Source organism: Amblyomma mixtum, chromosome 2, assembly GCF_055824585.1.
Source record: "Amblyomma mixtum isolate Tamu chromosome 2, ASM5582458v1, whole genome shotgun sequence".
NCBI lineage: Eukaryota > Metazoa > Arthropoda > Arachnida > Ixodida > Ixodidae > Amblyomma > Amblyomma mixtum.
The window spans coordinates 46,026,639-46,039,624 of record NC_143013.1 but is presented as its reverse complement, the minus strand read 5'-3'; the positions used below and the strand labels follow the sequence as shown (position 1 = coordinate 46,039,624).

General features: G+C 47.4%; 1 pseudogene; it reads left to right on the top strand.

The window, feature by feature from the left end:
* The first annotated feature begins 836 nt into the window (after positions 1–836).
* On the top strand, positions 837–9,793 carry LOC149359212 (uncharacterized; annotated as a pseudogene).
* The last annotated feature ends 3,193 nt before the right edge of the window (positions 9,794–12,986 follow it).

The window sequence follows — 12,986 nt, the reverse complement described above, 5'->3', positions numbered from 1 at the left end:
TTAATTTCGGCGTGCGAGATATGTTCCTATATAGTTGACACTGAATTCAGAGCCCTAAACGGGAAGGCCCTGTTTGATTTCTTTATTAATTATTTACAAATACTGGTCTCCCATGAACTGGGACATCGCAGGAGTGGTACAGAAGGTTTCACATAATACTATACTAGGAAAGTGCATGATTACAAATGTGAGTACGAAAATTTATACAGACAGTACAGTATCAGTAAGAAAATACACGATCAGGTCATTCTCGCACAAAGTGACCAACAGAATTCGACCGTGAAAGGAAAAATGAAAATTTGAAGTAGCCTAAAAACCTACCCTTGAACCACCGACGCAGAGGACAGGGTTAAATGGAGAGGCATGGGAAAGGCCTTTTCCCTGCAGTGGGCGTAGTTAGGCTGATGATGATGAAGACGATGATGAAAAAGCTACGTTACTCTGTGCCTGCATCAGAACGTTCAGCTACAGACGCCTGGTTTGCATGTCGACACGCCTGGCCTAAAGTTCAAACATAAATCGCAACAGAAAGCGTTCACGGGAGCTCCCTCGGAGTCGGTGACCTTTACAAACCTTGGATTTACGGCCGCAGTATACCCGCTGTACACTTTTCAGCCCGCCTCCTTTTTTCAGCCCCCTACCATGTGCGCAAGGGCCTCTCCCCGGAAAGGGCGACGAACGATTCCGCCTTTCAGCCTGTTTTTGGGTCTCCCCTTCTTACCTAAATAAAGGCCTCACCCCTTGAAGGGGTCGAGGCTTTTATTCCCGTAAGAGCGTGAAAGGAATAGTACCGCAAGAGCCAGAGGAGCGGGCCGCGCACAATGGAAGAAGGCGCGTCAGGAGGCAGAACAGGAAAGGCGAAACGGCAACGTAAGGCTCCGTTATGGGGTGGAGCATATCTGCAGCCAACAGCCGCGGACACACAGACAATGGGTCTGCGGAAACGAGGGCTGCAGCCCCACAAATGGTACTGCGCGGCCACCGTCGCGATGGCCACGATAGCCAAGAAACAGAGCGCCCAACCAGAGGAGGAGTCATTGTGTCCCAATCCTGCAGACAGAGGTAATTACGGTTCTGTTCTTGTTTAGTTCTGGCAACATGTTTTGCGAACCGTGTTTGCTTGTGGCTGTCATCGGTAATGCCGCGAATTCGAATTCAGAGAGGTTTTGAAAACAGTCAGCACGAAGCAACTTATGAAATAATTAAAATCGGAGAAGGCAGAAGCGTTTCTCTCGACGCGGACAAAAAATATATGCGCCCCACTAGGACGCAATCCAAAGCAACCTTTGACGCACCTCTCCCGCTGCGCTTCAACGGCTGAAAATAAAACTCGGACAAGACAAAAACGTGAACACATCGCACTTTCGCCCTGATACGAACAAGTCGACCTAAACTGTACTTCCTTAATTATATACTGAGTAGATCTTGCAGTCCATATGGTTTTATGCCATTTCGAGCAATTGTGAAGAATGCTGTATTTATTCTTATATTGCTCCAGGTACTGCCCGTAAGGAGTCCTGAAAGCGCGTTTTTCTGTTCTGTGAACGAAAGAATATTGTTATTACTGTCAAGCAAGATGGTGTTCTAATGTGATGCGTTTTTTTTTTTCCTTCACCACGCAGAACAGAAACACACAGAAGCTCTTAAAGGAAGCAGCAAAATCTTAGCCTATTGAGCATGCAGTTTGCTCGAAGCGGTCCCTCCTCGGGTGCGCATCACTGTATGTTCGAGTCCGCAAACTTTGCGAACGGTTTAAATTACAGCAGCGTTGATCTCACCTGAAGTAAACAAACGGAAAAGTAAGCACACACAAACCGCGAGACAAAAGTGTGGAGCCCAGCGGTTCTTGACTCCGCAACACCTTTCCTCACAAAAGCGCAGCATCTGCTCTCTGCCGTTTCTCAGGCCAGGACCCTGTATGCATTTCCCCATTCTACTGTTTCGCGTCGCCTTACCCCGGGACCACGTCTGCAGATGAGTCATGTAGCAGCGGGGGTTCGAACCCCAGGTGCTGGCCCCTCCAGGTGAGGGATTCTGGCCGCCGTTGCAGCGCGACCCGCTGCGAGACACAATGCAGGCGAGGAAGATAATCGCGGCATGCGTCAAACGCTCGGGGCTCTTTGAGAGTATTGTGGCAGGATGGTTGGGGCCTCGTAACGGTTCCTAGCATGTATTAGGCGCTCCACCTTTCTGAGACATTTCGTGCACACGCTCATGGAAAATGTGCGCCGCTGTTTTGACGGCCATTCTGAGTGTGTCCACTTTAAGGCAGCAAGCCTGAGGCAAGAATACCAGGAGCCATCACAGCCTTAATGTTAAGCCATACTTCGCCCATACTAATAATTTCAAACACATCTTTTTTCCTCGTACTATTGAACATTGGAACTTAATTCCTGGCATAACGCGGTCTCTTCCATTAAACTCATTTTTAACAGCTGTCGGTGCCACATGATGTTTTCTTCGGGTTGTGTTCATTGTACATTGCTGCAATTTATTAGTCACTGCTTATCACATTGTTCGCGCTATGTATTCAACCATGTTAGATGTAATCTTTTTGTGTGTGTATTGTACATTGCCATTTTTAGAAATTGCTAAACCCACTCCTGCAATAGCCCCAATAGGGGCTGCAGTATGTAAAAATAAAAAATAAAGAAAGAAAGAAGAAAACCATCTCGGTGTTCTACGTACAGTACCATTATAGCATGAAAACTGCATCTCTACACTGTCTATAAAACCAGTATCCTGTGCACGCTGCTCGTGCCTTTTACATTGCTAGCGTAAAATTGTGTGGGCTCTTTAACAAATATTAAACCCCCGGGGGAAGCCGCTGCGGCCACTGGGGCTGCGAATCCTTCTGTAGGCCTCCAACTAAGCCGTCGACATAAACAGCAGGAGCGAACAAAGGGCACCGGCCAAGCTGAGGATAAACTAACCGGATAAACTATAAACTAACCGGATAAACTAACTAAAAGTTCGCCATGGCATTCCGAACAAGCCAACTTCGCCACGCCTGATGCCATGCAAGAAGTGCCGGGTGTTCAAGCGAAGCCCGCCACTAATTTTTTTTTTAATGCCACCACTACGTAACATCACATCACAAACAAAGTGTCACAAAACAAAGCGATAGAGCCGCGTGCCAGCAGCTTTGAAGAATGAACAAACAAACAGCACAAACATTCGCGACCATGTCAGCTCTTTGAGGTATCAAGATTGCATTATCGGCATTTAGATGCCCGCCAGTGTTAGCGGACATGCAAAAAACTGGTGTTCGTAGAAAAATTTTTAAGAATTGGTTTGGTTTGTTGGGGTTTAACGTCCCGAAGCAACTCAGGCTATGAGGGACGACGTGTAGTGAAGGGCTCCGGAAATTTCGACCGCCTGGGGTTCTTTAACCTGCACTGGCATCGCACAGCACATGGGCCTCTAGAATTTCGCCTTCATCGAAATTCAGCCGCCGCGGCCGGGATTGAACCCGCGTCTTTCGGGTCAGCAGCCGAGCACCATAACCACTGAGCCACCGCGGCGGGGTAATTTCTAAGAATTAATTTTTTTTTACTATTGTAATTACTATTGTAGTTGTAACTAGAAATTTGCAGCTAGCCCTTACCATACCATACAAATTTTAGAATTCCTAAAGAGCGATTGCCCTTGGCGCCGTGGTTAACAATATTTTGGCTTTGCGGAAATTGCGTGTCAGGCGCGCGCCCTGCAACGTCCATTCAAGGGCGTACTTGCCACGTGACCCTCTCTGTCCCATCCGCGCTGCGGAGGCTGCGGTCATGGAGGAAAAAAAACTGAGGAGGGAGCGTCCGGCGACAACCTTGAAGCCTAGTCTTAACAAGTAAAGATATAGCAAAAAAAAAGAGTGTGTCCCCCCGTGATCGCACCACGTGATAGTGTGCGGTAAAGTCTAGCCCCGCTGCGCGCGCGCATGAAGTTCAGAAGGGTAGCGGATCGGGCTAGTTAGCGCCGATTAGCGCGGCAGACTAACTGTAGATCAACTTCCTTGCTGTAGACGCTCGCACCGCGGGTCGCGCATACGCGCGCACTAAAACATACCGGAATCAAAACATAAAGGACCGGCTCGGAGAGCGAAAAACTGAGGGAGGAAACGACTTCAAAACACTCGGCTTGCGAACGCTGGCCGCGTGACGTCATGCTCCCTCCTTAGTTTTTTTTTCTCCATGGCTGCGGTGGTCGCCGCTGCTCGCTGCTTCAGTACCGAAGAGAGAGAGATAGTCACGTGACACGAGCGCCGCAGTGACATGCGCATTGGGCATCCCGTTAAGCTCTCAAATCACATATGATTTTCAAAAGGAGCGCGAGTTATCCAATATTTGTTGAGCCACAGTGCAGACGGTAATCGCGTTCTCGAAGTTCTAAAAATTTATGCGGCTATTACCAACAGCCAGCTACAAATCTCTTAACTGAAACCAAGCGCATGACGGCTACTGTTAAAAGGTTGATCAATAAAGATTAGGTAATCGGCCTAATAAGCGTATGATTAACAGTTTTCTGACGTCCGCTAATTCTAGTTTTGGCGATATATAAACAAAAAACTTGTTAAAAAAATTATTGGTGCTTTTCGCTGATAAACCTAGTACACACGCTCATATGTATCGTTTCCACAATTTAAAACGGCGCGCGTTTACAAGCACGCGGCTACCAAACTATAGCTAGGTGGTGATAACAAAGTTTTCAGTTCGGTACTATACGGTATCAACGACGAAGAGCTGACTGCGATCAGCTGAAAAGAAACCGACTGTCACTGGTCGCGTGATTTCGCACAGTATTTTGGCCACTGCCAACGAGATCGCTGCGGAAAAATTGGAAAAACAACCTTATAGCATTCAGAAGCAGACGGAGACGATTTCTGGGTTTGGTTTGCTTGATCCTAAACTGCAACAGAAATACACAAGGGGTGTAGCATACACTACAAGCCGCACTACAAGTATAGGGCTGCCTGGCCCAGTGTCGCAAGTTTCTTCTGGTGCTTTCTGCGTAAAAGCCTGGGCTAATGACGGTCACTTGCTTGTTTCTTTTTTTTGTTTTCACTTTGCGGCATTTCGATCGGCGCTCGTGGTCGGTGACCTGGCTTTAGCAAAGCCGCTCTCTCTTTCTCAGCCGCTCGTCTGGATGAAGCGGCGACTCCATTTTTAAACAGGCACCGGTGCCTTCGTCTGCACCGCGATCATGCTTAGTTATTTAGCGTCTCCCGTTGTTTGCTGAGAAGAGGTCGGATCACCCACTCCAGGAACGAACCTCGCCGCGGAAGAACTGAATTGTATGGGACATTCGAAGCGGCAGATGGCAGCAGCTGCATTGACGTCACGTCGACGTCATAGCCACAATAGGAAAGGCACGCTACGGTAGACCTCGAAGGTGAGGACGTTGACGTCTGGCTTGTGTGTGCATTTCAACGGGAGTCTTACAATGGTATGCGAGTGAGGTGTCATCCCCGCAGCGCCACGCGAAGTTCCTTCAGCAAACGCTAACAGCACTTGAATGAATACGGAATAAAACTTGATCCAACTTTCATTCTTAGTAAAAATCGATCATATAGATGTCTCTTCCTTGCTTTGCTGATTTCTGTTTAACAGGAAAACACTGGATTATTGCTTGTAAAATTTCATTTTTCTCGTGACGATGAAACTTGAGTTTGGTGTTCTCTGAGATATCGAATGAAAAAAAAAAAAAAATCAGGAATCATCATGTGAAAACACTCAGAACGGCGCATGGCATGCTCAAGAGAAATTACCATACCCTGAAAGTGCGAAAATTGCATCGCAGGACGGAGCTATTCACAAAGTAATATTTTTAAGAGCGTTGCAGAATATCAGAAACAGCTATAGCTATAGTTGTGCTAGGGAAAAGAAAACTTTTTTCTTTTTTATATGCTGTACCACCTTCGGACATCACGAGGCAGTCCTTTTTTGTTAGCAACTTGAGTTGCCAGCGCAAGTCATGCGTTTCATTCCTCCTGCCTGAACATCAGTTGCTCTGGGTAGATTTCAAAGTATGCCACCTTTCACAGGTTACGCAAGAAATCCTGTGTTGGTGGGAATGATTTATTTGTTGCACACGGCTGTCCTTCGTTTGAGGGGCGTTCTAAGAACCCGCTGTTATTATTTTTACGTCTTAGGGTCCTCCCTGCCGCTTGAATTGTGAGAGAGATCAAAAACCCGAGGCCTATTTACTTTTCTCTCAAACTTCTGTAATGATCCGTACAAGTTGCTGAAACGATGCTTATGGAAGTTTACCACATACGATCTAGCGTATTACAGTGTAGCCGCAGCCTTTTCATGACTGCTGTTTGTTTGTTTCCTCGATTTTTTTTATCATTACTTGAACTAACGGGCTCATTTATTGTGGAAAGTACATCCCACAGTGTCAAGGCTATCAAACAGCTACTAGCGTTATGGCAACAGCGAAGTGCAGTGTGCGGTGTTATCAGGAGCGGGATTGTTTACAGCAAGACAAAAGAACCGCGTGGCATGGGAAAGGTCTAGCAACTGCTACAGAGATCGATAACAATAGACAATGGCAGCCTGCCACACTTCGGCCACTCCCAAAGGAAACGCGTTGGGAGACGCGTGTGTCAGATGTATCTTCGCCTCTTAGGCAATGTCTATCCGAACTGACCTTCGGAACAATAAGTGGATAAAAAAGAGAGGGCCGCTGAATAGTGCCAGTGCGGCAGCACTCGCCGTACGTCATCACCCTTCGAGGCTCAGGTTTCGCACGAGTAACACAGAACGCCTTTTTGCTGTTATGCTGCATGTGTTGGGGCAGCGTATAATGCTCAGTATATGAACTTATCAAAAGGTGACGGCACTGCCCGCAAAGCATGTCCGATGGCTGATGAGTCGCGCAAACGAAAGAACAAGTAATTCCGCTCAGCGCACGTGCAGTTGTACGCCTGAAATGAGCCACAAAGTAAAGAAGCATCAGAATAAGAAAATAGTTGAGAACAACATCGACCGTTTGACTTGCACGCGTCATTCAAGATAACTATACACTTGCCAGCTACAAGGCTGTCAACGTAGCCCCTCTATAGCGTTTTCTGTCGACTAGGGTTAATAGCGCCAACCTCCCCCACGGCGCTTCCTCCTCCCATAGCTGTCCAGCTTCCGGTCTTGAACGCTGTCATTTTCTATTCTCGGCTCGAGTCTGTCTGCGGCGGCGTAGTATACAGCTGCGGTTTTCGTCTACGCAGAGAAACAGAGTAGAAGCGCGATGATACAAGGTCTTCTCGAACGCTGAGGTACGCTACGTGTACCGAGGCATGGATTCCAGCAGGCACTAAATGGAGGACGACTGCCGACGGAACCGGAAAAGCGGTATGGGCATGTAGAAAAACGACAGCTTCGCTCTTCAGAGCTTGGCGGTACTTGAAGTGTCAGCGACCACAGAGCGGCTTTAAAGCGCATATGCCTGCTGAAAAAAAGTTCTATGATGCAATAACCTCATAGATCATTCATCATAGAATATCATACAATCTGTATGATATATCATACAATTCGTATGATATTCTATGATATCTCTATGATGACTGTATGATTTTACAGAAATGTATGACATTGAATGATAATTTTCTATGATTTGTATATAAGTCTATGATATTTGTATGATAAACTGTATGAGTTTATTGCATCATAGAACTTTTTTCAGATCCCACATGAAACAATTATAAAACACCACCTTTAGAACTTATAACTGATAAATGGAACATGATATGGAATAACATTCAAACTGTGCTGCCATCATGCGTAAGCAACCAGTGCTGCCATTTTTTGTTAGCCACCGGGTTCGTGGGTAGGGGCCAGAGTGAGCGTCCGTTGCTCAAGAATTATCTTGAACTGCAGCTCTTACCGCAGAAACCAAAGAGCGATCTCAACGCCGATGTTGCATACACTGCCTATCTGTACTTTTTTTTTTTCTAAGCCAGTGGATAAAACGCGCTTAAGTGGGCCCGCAAGTTGCGTCACACTCACATCGATAGTAATCGGCTTCCAGTAGGCGTAGCAACAGGACTAGTGTATACTTTATACACCCCCGATGCTTTCCCCTTTTCACTCTGTAGTGGCTTGTGCATGAGCGCTGCTCCCATTGTTGGCGGGATGCGTTTATTTTGACGATGAACATGGAAGCTCGTTGTTTAAACTCCTTCGCGCTTTTGAAAACAATCCGGCATGAAGATAAGGATGAAAAACAAGCCATGTATAGTCTCTCATTCTAACTAGTTAGGGAATGTTCAAACAAACCAAAGCTCAGAGTATATACTTTTCTTATTTGTTCTTTATTAGAGCTAGGGGCAGCGTGAACTCCGTAGCGAAACACACTACATATCATACGACCACTAGCTTCGGTGGGCGTCGACGGGATATGCTTTGTCTCCTTGTGCAAAAAAGAAAAAAAAAAAGAGTACAGGACGCTGAGGCATTTCAATCGACAATTCTGCGAAAGTAGCTTGATTTGTTGTCGATGCTTTTGCTCTGATGAAGGTTTCACTATATTCAACGCTTTTACTCTAAGCCGAGGCTTCATACACTCGACAGACTTTGGCTGCAGGTTGCACTGCTTTTGCAATAAAACAGAGAATAGCGTACGGTATTAGACCAATGCTCTTGAGGATAACCCACAAGGATGAGTAGATTGCGAACAAAGAAATGTTGAAGAGTAACAGGCGCCCATTCATCATCATTCCTAATGGGCTCAGACCATGCAACCTACGAGCCAAAGGAGCAGGACGAGGCAAGCTATGCGATGTTCATGAAGATATAGCAAAAGAATATGCAGACGCTTGCGCACCGCGCACACACTAATCCCCCAATACCAAACCAAAAACCCCTTCAGGCCTGCGCTAGAATTTTGACGACAGTTGTTGCCTGCTGAAACTTTTTACGGAAGCCGCAGCGACATGAAATGGGCCTATGCGCGGTCTGGTCGGATTGCATGGCGTGGTCGCGCTTATCGTTTCCCGTTGTTGTTTTGAGGAAGTTTTGTTTCCGTGGCCGATGTGCAGTTGATACTAAAATGCCGAAGAAGTGTTTCGTGCCAGGGTACACCGGCAACTACGACGCAAGGATGAGGATGCTAGTGTTTTTTTGTTTTCCAAAAGAAGGCGACACTTTCAAGAAGTAGTTACGGCCCACTCTTGGGGAGGATCTCGCGCCCACTTCGTACAGCATTTTTGTCGATCCTGTTCTATGCTCCTAGTTGGCTGTACTTGCGCAGCACTTTTATTCCGATGCTTCCGAAGCCCAGATAAGCTCATTGTTCCCATACTAGCTGTTAGCACGTCTAGTGGCTTCCCAGACGTTTACTACACGTTTTTAGGCTTGTATACGCGCATCATTTCGTCGTTTCATGAGGACGACATCGTACACGGATCCAAGAACAGGAAAAGTTATTACACTCGGATTGCCAGTACCGCGGCTGCACCGTGGATATGTGCCGGCAGTATTTCCCGGCTACCCTTCGTACCTTTCAGTACCAGACCACAGCACAAAAGAAACACGTTATGCCAAGGGGAGCCGACAAGATTCCCAGCTCGCAAGAGCTCTGGAGGAAGCACTGGAGTCATATGAAGTGGAGCAGAGAGAGGACGTTTTTCGTCCCTCGAAGAACTAAACGCGCGCCTGGTAGTGGTTTCAGTGTTGGTGAAGTGGACTGCGAATCATAAAGAAAAGTGCACGATGTTTTTGCACATTGCCGACGATCGTGAATCTGGGTTGAAGGCGTCGTTGTCATTGTTCGAAAACCTTCAAATCCCTGCCTGCTATCAAGGATTCCCGATCAAGAATCTGGGTAGCGTTGCTGCACCGAACTCAGCTCACAAAGTAAGTTCCTGGTTGGAAATTTTGAAAATCGTGTGCATGCTGTCTGAAGAGCGCTGCAGTTTTCACCGCAAGTTGCTTGAATTAAATTCCCTTCTAGACAAACAGGAAGGAAGCACTGGTGAAGAAAAGAAAGGGGCTGTAAAGTTTGTAAAGAACAGATACTCTTTCTCCAAAGCGTATGCAATACAGCCCAAAGGTAATTAATGCTGTTTGCATGCATTCAGCACAAAATATCGCGTCATGCGTACTGCAAGTTTTTTGAAGAGAACAAGTACGCTAACCTTGCCCCATCTGTAAGAAATGTGGGCTCGTCTGTTTTAAATGTGCCAAGAAATTGGTTCTTCTGATGCCACTTTTATCAAGCACGTTTCCCAGAGATTTTAGCATCTGCAGCCACATGAACACAGTGTGCCGCTATGCTTGATGAAATTCATATCAGGCCTTGTTTTGATTTCAGGAGTGGGAACTTATGTGGTGATGCGCGAAATTTTAACGCGGCAGCCGCATCAGTGCACGTATTCATGATACAGTCTGTTCAGCTTATTCAACGTGGTGGGATGGGACGGAGGGAGTACGTTTTTGTATTGTAACTTTTGGCCTGATTTTCTCATTGCAATGTGTTTTGTTTTGTTTCTTCAGATTCGAATCAGACACACACAGTGCCTACTTTGATAAACAAATTTCTGGAATGTTGTGTGCCACAGTGTGTGCCTCTCACCAGTACAACAACTTGTATCCTCTCTCAGTTACTTATGATTTTATAGTATGCACTTAAAATGCCTGTATGCCGCCGCGGTGGCTCAGTGGCTATGGTGCTCGGCTGCTGGCCCAAAAGACGCGGGTTCGATCCCGGCCGCGGCGGCTAGAATTTCTTTGGAGGAGAAATTCTAGAGGTCCGTGTGCTGTGCGATGTCAGTGCACGTTAAAGAACCCCAGGTGGTCGAAATTTCCGGAGCCCTTCACTACGGCGTCTCTCACAGCCTTAGTCGCTTTGGGACGTTAAACTCCACAAAACCAAAACCAAATGCCTGTATGTTGCGTTTGCTGTATTTTTGGCTTATTTTCAATATTACAGTGCAATATCTCTTGCTGTCTGTCATCCATTTGAGCCGTGAAGACATTGTTTTGTGATAGATAAGTGCACAGACTGTGTAATTTGAACAAATAAATAGATGTAACCTTTACTATGTGTTGTCACCCTGATAAATCACGCAGACCTGGCGGTCGGTGAACCTCGTCTGCGGCACACGTTCCGGAGAGGTCCGCACTCTCGCGGCCGGCGCGGTGTGACGTCTTCGGCTTCAGGTCACGTGACACGCAGGCTTGAAAACCTAACCAGGTGGTGTTGACCAAACAGACTGCGCCATAAACAGAAATGGGGCGACAAGCGGAGGTATACTTCTCGGGCCTCCGGAGGCAACACCACATACACCAACTAGTCCATAACGTGGGTGGAGGTGGTAAGCCTCATAGGCTTCAAACGCATGATGAGAGCTCCGCACTGTCCCACTGGACCGCCAGTGGCCTCTCTCTGCCGGCCAGTGGCCAAGAGGAGCAGCAGTTTTCGGAAGAATTAGGGCCTTGCCGCCGCGGTTTCTTCCGCCCAGAGGCATTTGTGTTCTTCGCTGCATCGGCTAACATGCGGGAGACGTCACAAAAGTTATCGTATCCAGAAAGCCTCTCGGCTCTGTCAATTCTATCGGAGCTTGGCCGTAATCCCGTGTGCATAGAAGTCTGTGGGCGCGACATCGAGAGGTTCTGTTTACTACACCGTGACGTCTATAGCTTAAAGCGATTGGCCTGGTGTGACGTTAGGCCTAACCCAGCTGACAATCATCTGACCAAAACGTCCTTTTCAACTCCGAACGTTTCATAAACCACATCAGTCATTTCGCTGCGCCAACAAAGGTGCAAGGTGCTACGGTTCCTTCGTCTGCTACGTTGAACGTGCCAGCTTATTTCTAGCGTACGTCTGCGCATTAGCCGATCTTAACAAGGCGTCATATACTTGCACGCAACATGTCGAAAACTTGATGAGAATTTATGCTTACCTTGCCAAGGAGCCTTAGTAGCACATTTACAAAATCACACGTTCGCCGCGCGTGACGAATGAGTGTGCGCCGGGACCCCACCGGGTGCGCACTGTAGCTGCGCCCGATCTCCGTTCGCTGCGGGAGGTCGGGTCGCACGACAAAGCAGGAGGTCTGACTCTTCGCCCGTGTTTATGCGCGCGCGGTGGGGCACGCTTTTCTTGCCGCTCACTGCAGTAAGAAGACGGGCACACATGTTCTTAGCTTTGTGATCAAAGCCGTCCGTTCGCGCAGAACGGTGGTGGATATGATGCTTCAGGCTACAAGCTGCGCTATATGCCGACTATCGGCAGAAAAACAGCGACTCAGGACAAGCTATTATTTTTCGGCGGCAGCTATTAAAGGCCCACCACTTTGGTTTAGCGTCGTTACCGTATTAGTAGTAGTGTTAGTAGTCGGAGTAACCGAAGGGTGGTAACCACGGGGAAGGAGGAAAAAGGAGAGTAACACGGAGGTCACTCATGACGTCACTGGAACGCGCCACGGTAGCACATTCATGATGAAGTTTAGCGCCAAAAACGAGGACAAAGTAGGAGTGAAGACACAACACGAGCTCGTTTTTGGCGCTAAACTTCATCATGAATAAGATTCAACTCGCCCAACTTTCCACCTTACTACGGTAGCACAGCTCGCTGAGTGGCCCGAACTCGATTGCGTCACTCTTGGCAAGTTTGTTTCTCGTACTCGTAACTGCTGACAGACAATGTTATATAATGGTAAAATCAACAGTGACGAAACGCATCGCACCATTGAATACTGAGACTAGATAAACAGATCAAATGTGAGAACTGGTTGGTTTGGTTTAGTTTGGTTTATGGGGTTTAACGTCCCAAAGCGACTAAGGCTATGAGAGACGCCGTAGTGGAGGACTCCGGAAATTTCGACCACCTGGGGTTCTTTAACGTGCACTGACATCGCACAGCACACGGGCCTCTAGAATTTCTCCTCCAAAGAAATTCAACCGCCGCGGCCGGGATCGAACCCGCGTTTTTCCGGTCAGCAGCCGAGCACCATAGCCACTGAGCCACCGCGGCGGCAAAAATGTGAGAACTCT